Consider the following 7,977-nt stretch of genomic DNA (forward strand, 5'->3'; position numbering starts at 1 on the left):
ACTTGCTAGAATTGGACTTAAATCTCTATATAGGGAAGTATTTCCCTTTGTCTTCATTTCCCAGCAGTATAGTCTAAGACCCCTCCATCTGAGAACCTGGATCTTTGTCTGCCTTCTCCCCAGCACATATGGTATCTACTTCCTTTAACATTCGTTGTATTTTCTAGGTCTTTGTTCTAGATCTGAGCCTAAATGCACATGTGGGAAGCCAGACCACATCTGTTCTGCACAAGACTCAAGACTCTGAGTGGGGCCAAATCTTAAAACAAAACAAAACACAAAACACTTGCATTTATTTTTAATCTCTTTCCTGCCATTGTCACTCTTCTTGATTACTATTTATTTTTTGATACCTCTCAGCAACGCAGCAATTTTGTTTCTGCTCTGTTTCCTATCACTTTGCTCCAGACAGCCTCAGGAAGGGAAGCAGATGTAAGACTGCCATCTTGTGCTCAAGATGGTTATCATTCTTTGCATTTTTCTTCTACAATCAAAGGTGATTTGTGGGGTTTGAGGGAGGAAGGTCTTGGATTCCAGGTCTGAAGTTACCTGACCTAGATGTCCCCGGGAGGTTCTGAAACTTCCTATCTGATGTACTCTCTCTTGACCTTCCCTCTTCTGGGTGCCATGAGTCATCCTTTAGTTGAAAGCCAAAGTTTTTCAGTGATTCCAAGTGTGACTTAAGAGAGCCGTAGTGCGAAGGCCACTATTTACACTTTGGCCCGATTCTGAAGGCTGGGCACTCAGTCACTGAGGCAGACCTAGTGAGCATCCTAAACACCCCACTTCCACCTCAGGCTTGAGAGCCAGTGACTCCCAGATGGTACACCACAATGTCTCAACCTCACAGTGGCTGGAAGTCCTTTGGGGTCAACATATGACAGGACGTGTGAACACCAAGCAGAGGCTACTCTTGAGTGATGACTTTATGATTAATCAAAGATAAAATTTGGATTAGAAACCTGAGAAAGACAGGGCAGAGACAAAAGAGAGCAGAAATGGAAAGAAAGAGTCCCAGGCCAAGATGAGAAACCTGAGACAAAAGCCTAAAGGAAGGAAAGAGAGCTTCACCCAGGAACAGAGCGCTGGCCAGCCAAATAATAATGCAAGCAAAACAAAATTTAGTGTCACCAAAACAGATCTGCTCTGAGGGTAAAAAGAGCTGAGGGTAACATGAATGGAAGAGTGGGTAGCCCACCCAGAAGAACACTTCAACTTGTAAGTGGGCAGGAATGTGAGTCTACCATGAGCAGATCTCCTAATTTTAGAAAGAACCCTTAAGTCTATATTTCCACACAAAATCTTGAAATTGGCTTACAACATTTCAAATCTTTTTCATTTTTATATTCTTGTTTGTAATTGACAGATAATATTTGTGAATATTTATGGTATACTAGTTCAATGCAATAATATGATGTACAATAATCAAAACAAGGATAATTAGGGGCTGGAGAGATGGCTCAGTGGTCTAAAGCACCTACTTGGAACAAGCTTGGCAAAGCACAGGGACGGCGGTTCGATCCCCCAGCACCACATGCCAGCCAGCCGCGCCCCCTGGTGGGCTGAACTGCCCCCCCCAACACACACATACACACACACACACACACACAATAAATAAATGTTAAAAAATTAAAAAACAAGGATAATTGTATTACCATCACCTCAAACATTTATCATTTTTATATATTGGTGAACGTCAAACTCTTAAAGTTATCTTGAAATATAAAATAAATGTATATAGAATATTGTTGCCCTACTGTGCCCTAGAACATTAGAACTAAGTTATTCTATCTACTGATATGTAATTTAATATAGGCATTCCAGAAAATAGTATGAAGTTTCCCCAAAAAGTGGAAAATATACTTATTAATAACTATTACATTATCTATCTATCTATCTATCTCTACTGGCTATATATTTTAAAACATGAAGTCATTATACAAAGTCGTTTTTAAAAATTATATGAGACAAATATAACAGCAGGCTACCTTTGGTCTGTTACTGATTATTTAAGATCCTCTTCATTAATTTTATGTATATGTATATATATAATAGATCCATAGTTTTCCTCCATGCATCTCTCTCTTATTTGTGAAAGTTTATGAAAACACAAGAGAATTACATGCATGTGGAACTAGCTATTCTCATTTCTTTTCATGGAGCATTTGCACAATTACATACCCATAGACATAACAAAAAGAACCTCAACCTGCACCTTATAACTTTACAAAAATTTACACAAAATAGATAGCATATCATGAAAAATTATGAAGTGTTTGCAAAAAAGGTGCAGAAAAAATCTTGAGACCTATGACTAAGTGAAGAGTTCTTAGATTTAGGATTAAAAGTATAATTCATAGAGGTATGATGCATAAACTAAGCTTCATCAACCTAAAATTGTTTCTTCTCCAAAAGATCTTGTCAAGGGGATTGTTGTGGTTTAGGATTTTACAGGGGGAAAAATACAATATAGGACACAATTTATAAGATTATTTTATAATGAATCACCCAAAGAATTACATACAAAGAGTGTAGGAAATCTGTCTACACAATGAAGACCAAAGAATCCAGCTGAGGGCCTGGGTGCCACAGCAATGTCCTGCATGATTTCAGCCGAAGAGTTCATGACAATGCCTCCTATAGGACAAACAGAAGGCCTAGAGCCCATGACAATACCTCATTCAGGCCCACATCAGATATCTGAGCGGGGAGGGCCCAAAGGTCAGTGGTGGCAGCTAGAAGGTCTGTGCCAACAGGATGAAGGATCTGTGCTAGCAGGCTGAGGGATCCGAGATGGAGCTAGGCAGCAATGCTCAAGAACCAGAGTTCCCCTGAAAAGTACAACAGCCATCCTCAGCAACAGTGAGGTCCCGAGTTCCTTTGAGGATGAGGAAAGCCAAGTTCCCATCAGGAAAGCCAATGTGACAAGCTTCTCCAGGAGACCCAGCTATGAACCATCTTTCCCTCTGGAACCAGGAAGCAATGCTCATGGTGAGGACCAGAGCTCCTCTAAAGTGGACAACAGGCATTCTCAGCAACAGTGGGGTCCAGCGCTCTTCCTCCAAGAAGTACAACCAAGTTCACCAGGAAAGCCAGCATAACAAGGTCTCCCAACAAATAGCCTAAGAGAACCAGCAGCTTCCAACAGCTCCAAAAGTTTTCCTAACAGCCTCTCTCCTTCTTCTCTGGTTCTTTCTCTTACACTGATGGAAATAATGCCCAGGTGGGCATCCCTCACCTAGAGCTATGCTAGTTCAGTTCATCTGGGTGCAACAAGTGGACCACCAGTTGTCAATCCACTGCAGGGATGAACAGAATAATTACAAGAATATATTTTCAAGCTACTTATCCAACAAATAAACTTGCTATGGACTATATAGAGAACTCTGAAAACTAAAAAAGAATAATTCATTTAGAAAATGGGGCAGGTCATGCCCCATTTTGCAAGAAGAAAAATAGCAAACAAACACACAAAAAGCTATTTAATCTTACTAACATTAGAAAAAATTAAACCCATCATACTGATATCAATACATCCCTCTGATAATGGCTAAAAGTTAGTTAATCAAATACTGACCAGACTGCATGAAAAGTAATTCATTAATTGTTGGTAGGAATACAAAATTGTGCATCCATTTTGTAATGTTGTCCAGCAGATTTCTCTAAGACTAAAAATGCTTTTGCCATATATATACCCCAATATTTGCCCTTTTGGAAATTTATCTTAGAGAGAAATTAAAGCCTACGCTCAAACAAAACATGTACATGAGTGTTCATAGCTATTTTAATCATAATGGCTAAAAAAGCAGAAACATTTCTAATTTTTTAGTGAGTGAATGGTTAAACTTGTTCTCCTACAACATGGAACACAATTGAACAATATAAAAGGCTGAACTATTGAAACACATAACAACCTGAATGGCTGTCATAGGAATGATGATAAGTGACAGAAGTCAAACTCAAATGGTCAACTGCTGAAAGATTTTACTTAGGAAATAGTCTCAAAATGAAGTATTTCAGGGACCACTATAAATTCACTAGAAACTAAGACTAATTCCAGAAGACCGTACATTTCACTGTGGCCACCTAGTCCAATCACAGGTTTGTGAAGGACAGGTGATTGAATTTTTGCTCAAACTCACTTTGCAGTGGATCCAGGAGGTCTCTAAGCCCATCCTGTGGTCATTTCCCCCATTCCAGGATATATAATGAGAGCAGATCTTCTCAGAGCTCTGAGAACCCCTGAACTGTTTTCCTAAGCTATAGAGTAAAGCTGTTATGGTGGAAAATGCTAAGCAGATACTATCAGAACTCTTCAACCTAGAAAAAGAGCAAATCCGAAGAAGTACCACCTTACTAGAGCATCTTCAGTGATCAGTATCACCATTGAGGGCTTGAAACACACAGAAGCAGTGGTTCTCACATCTCTTTGACCCTCTGGTGGGACCCCATAGAGAAGTCAGCTGAGTCTCAGATGACAGTGAATGACCAGAAGCTTAGCCAGAGTCACCCCACTTGCTGCTGCTGATTTCGTGCCTTGAGCAAATGAATACTTCCTATGGTATTGGATATGCAGTTGTCATTCAATACATGAATGTCCTTGTCTCTATTCCTGTCCCTAAATCCCACAGAAGCGGTTTGTTGTGAAGTTAACAAGGCCAGAAGTTTACCCCTACTGACTTGCTTGGGTGTACAGAAAATCACCAGTCCTGTATTTCTAATTTCATATGCAACAGTGCTTTATTTTTAAAGTGGTTGGCATATATTTATAATCTTTGTTGCTATATATTTGTACTGATTTAGGGAGTACAGTATTGCAATTCAGTACATATATACAATACACAATGAACAAGGCAGGGTAATTGGCATTTTCTTCTCCGTAAGTATTATCACTTCAATGTGTTGAGAAACTTGAAACTTTTTCCCTAGTTATTTTGAAATATATAAAAGACTGCTGTGGACTACACTAAATGCTGTAGGATATCAGAACTAAATTTCCCTACCTAAATCTTCTTTGGCACCTGTTATCCAACTGCTCTTACCCTCCCACCTTCCTGCTCTTCCTGTCCTCTAATATATTGTGTTCTACTCTACTTCTATGCAAACCATGATTTTATCTTTCAAAATGTGATTGAAAACATGGGATATGCTTTTTTCTTTGCCTGGTTTACATCACTTAATACGATGTCCTCCAGTTCTGGCCAAATACAATTAACAGAATCTCATGCTTTCATCATTGACCAACATCCCACTGTTGTTCTATATACCTCTTGGGGATTTTCATGTATCAGTGGACATCCCAAATGATTCTATTTTTTCATCATTGTGAATAATGCTGCAATAAACACGAGTGTGCAAGTACATATGTCATATGACTTATGTCTTTTGGATTTATACCCAATAGTAGGATTGCTGGATTAAAGGACAGTCTGATTTTCAGATGTTTGAGGGCAATGCATACCGTTTTCAAGAATGGTTGCACAGTTACACTACCAACAACAACATGTAAGAACAGCACATAAGGGCTGTCCATTCTCCACATCCCTGTTGGTAGTTGTTATTTTTTTCTTCTATGACAATAGCTTTTCTAACTGGGATAAGATGATACGTCAATGCAATTTTGATTTGAATTTCCCTATTATTAGTGATGTTTAGCATGTTTTCATGTTCTTGTTGATCATTTGTATTCTTTTAAGAAATATCTACTCAGAACTTTTACCTATTTGTTGCTGCTGATGTTTGAGACAGGGTCTTGCTAAGTAGTTCAGGCTGCCCTCGAATCCACTAGGTAGCCAAGGTTGTCCTTGAAGTTGTGGCAATCCTCCTGCCTCAGCCTCCTGAGTTCTGGGATTACAGGCATACAGCATCACACCTAGCCTTTTGCCCAATTTTTAATAAGATTATTGGGGGGATTTTCTGTTGAGTTGTCTGAATTTCTGATGTATTCTAGATATTATTCCTTTAATAAATGGATAGTTTGCAAGCATCTTCTCCTATTAAAACTATCTTCACTTGTTTCTGTGAAGAATTTTTTGCTTGTTTCTTTGACACAATGTCATTCATTTACACTTTTGTTGCTTGTGCTTTGGGGATCTTATTCAAATAATCTTTGCCTTTATTAATACGTTAAAAGGTTTATCCTATGTTAACTTGTAAGGATTTCATAATTTCAGGTTTTATATTTAAGTCCTAGATCAATACTGAGGGTTTTTTTTTTTCTTTTAATTTAGGGCAGGGTGTACAGGGCATACAGGGTCTCACTGCACAGATCAGACTTGTAGTGATCCTCCTGTTTACAGCCTCCCAAGTGCTAGGATTACAGGCACACACCATCACACCCAGTCTTTGATTTTTGTATATAGTGTGAGGTATGACTCTAGTCTCATTTCTTTGCATATTGTATTCAGCTTTCCCAATAGCATTTGCTGAAAAGACAATCCTTTCTCCAATGCACAGACTACTTTTTCAAAAGGTCAGTTAGTATAAATACGTTAATTGCCAAATAGTCTGTTCTGTTCTCTTTTTTTATTTATTTATTTATTTTATTTTTTTTTTTTGGCTCTGAATGCCTTCAGGGCAGGTTTAGCTGACTTAAGTTGTGCCGATTGAACCACAGCAACCTGAGCCTGACTGCTTTGTTGAAGCAGCCACTTAAAGAACTGAGCTAAAGGGCAGGGCCCCTCTGTTCCCTTTTTCATGTGTTGGTATTTTATGCCAATAGCATGCTATTCTAGTTACTATAGCTTCATAGCAATTTTGAAGTCAGGAATGATGCCTCCAGCTTTGTTAATTTTACTCTGGACTGATTTTGTTATTTGTGTCATTTGTGATGCCACATAGGCTCTGAAACTATTTCTTCTGTGATTATGAAGAATATCATCGGTATGTTGATGGCAATTATACTGAACCTGTAGATTGTTAAGTAACATGATATTTTAATAATATTAATTTATACAATGCTTAAGCATAGAATGTCTTTCATTGTGTGTGCTATAATTTCTTTCATCGTGTTTTATAGTTGTTTTTTTTTTTTTTTCAGAACCCGGGATTCAACTCAGGCCCTTGCACTTTACAGGGAAGCACTTATTCTACTGAGCCATCTCCACTGCCCCTTTAATTTTCATAGTAGAGTTCTTTAACTTACTTAGTTAATTTTATTTCTGTGCACTGTGTATGCATGTGTCTATTGTGAATTTAAGTTTTTAATTTCCCTTTCAACCAATTTATTATGCATGCATCAAAAGTTACTATTTCAAGAATATAGCTCAGTGGCATAGCACCTACCTGGAAAGCATAAGGTCCTGAGTTTGATTCCTGATACAAAAAAGGCTACCATTTTCTGTATGCTGGTTTTGTATTCTAAAATCTTGATCACCTTTCACTTTCAGAAAATATCACATTGCTCAATCCCATTGATGACATTTTGCTGATCTGATCTGGTAAGCAAGAAATAGTAACCATTCAAGACTATTGATAAGACATTTGTGTGTCAAGTAGTGGGAAACAAATCTGACTGAAATTCAGAGGCCTTTTGAAAATTAGAAGCCAATACCCCCATTGAAACACATGTGTAAAAATCTTCAAACAATACTAGAAATTGAAATCAATACTGTCTTAGGTACTTTTCTGTCCTTGCTGAGACAAAATACTCAACACTCAAAATTAAGGGAGGAAAGGGTTATTTGTGGAGCTTTCAGTCCATAATCAGCTGGTTTCAAGACAGGGTAGCATGGCATAGGAGCAATCGTTCAAGGTGGCAGATGACAGAATATACCAACAAAATCAAAAGGGGAGCAAGCTTCTTTCCTTCCTTATATTGCAAGCAAGCTACCCATCCACCTCAGGGTAGGCATAATGCTCACACCATCTCCATGCCCTCCTCTTACACAGGATGAGGATGTTTACAGAGTGAGGACACTGGCCCCCTGCTGAGTTACTTAATCTTCTAAACTTCTCAAGTTGACACAATGTATCAAC

The sequence above is a fragment of the Octodon degus genome, unplaced genomic scaffold (assembly GCF_000260255.1).
Source record: "Octodon degus isolate 3935 unplaced genomic scaffold, OctDeg1.0 scaffold00111, whole genome shotgun sequence".
In the NCBI taxonomy this organism is placed as follows: domain Eukaryota; kingdom Metazoa; phylum Chordata; class Mammalia; order Rodentia; family Octodontidae; genus Octodon; species Octodon degus.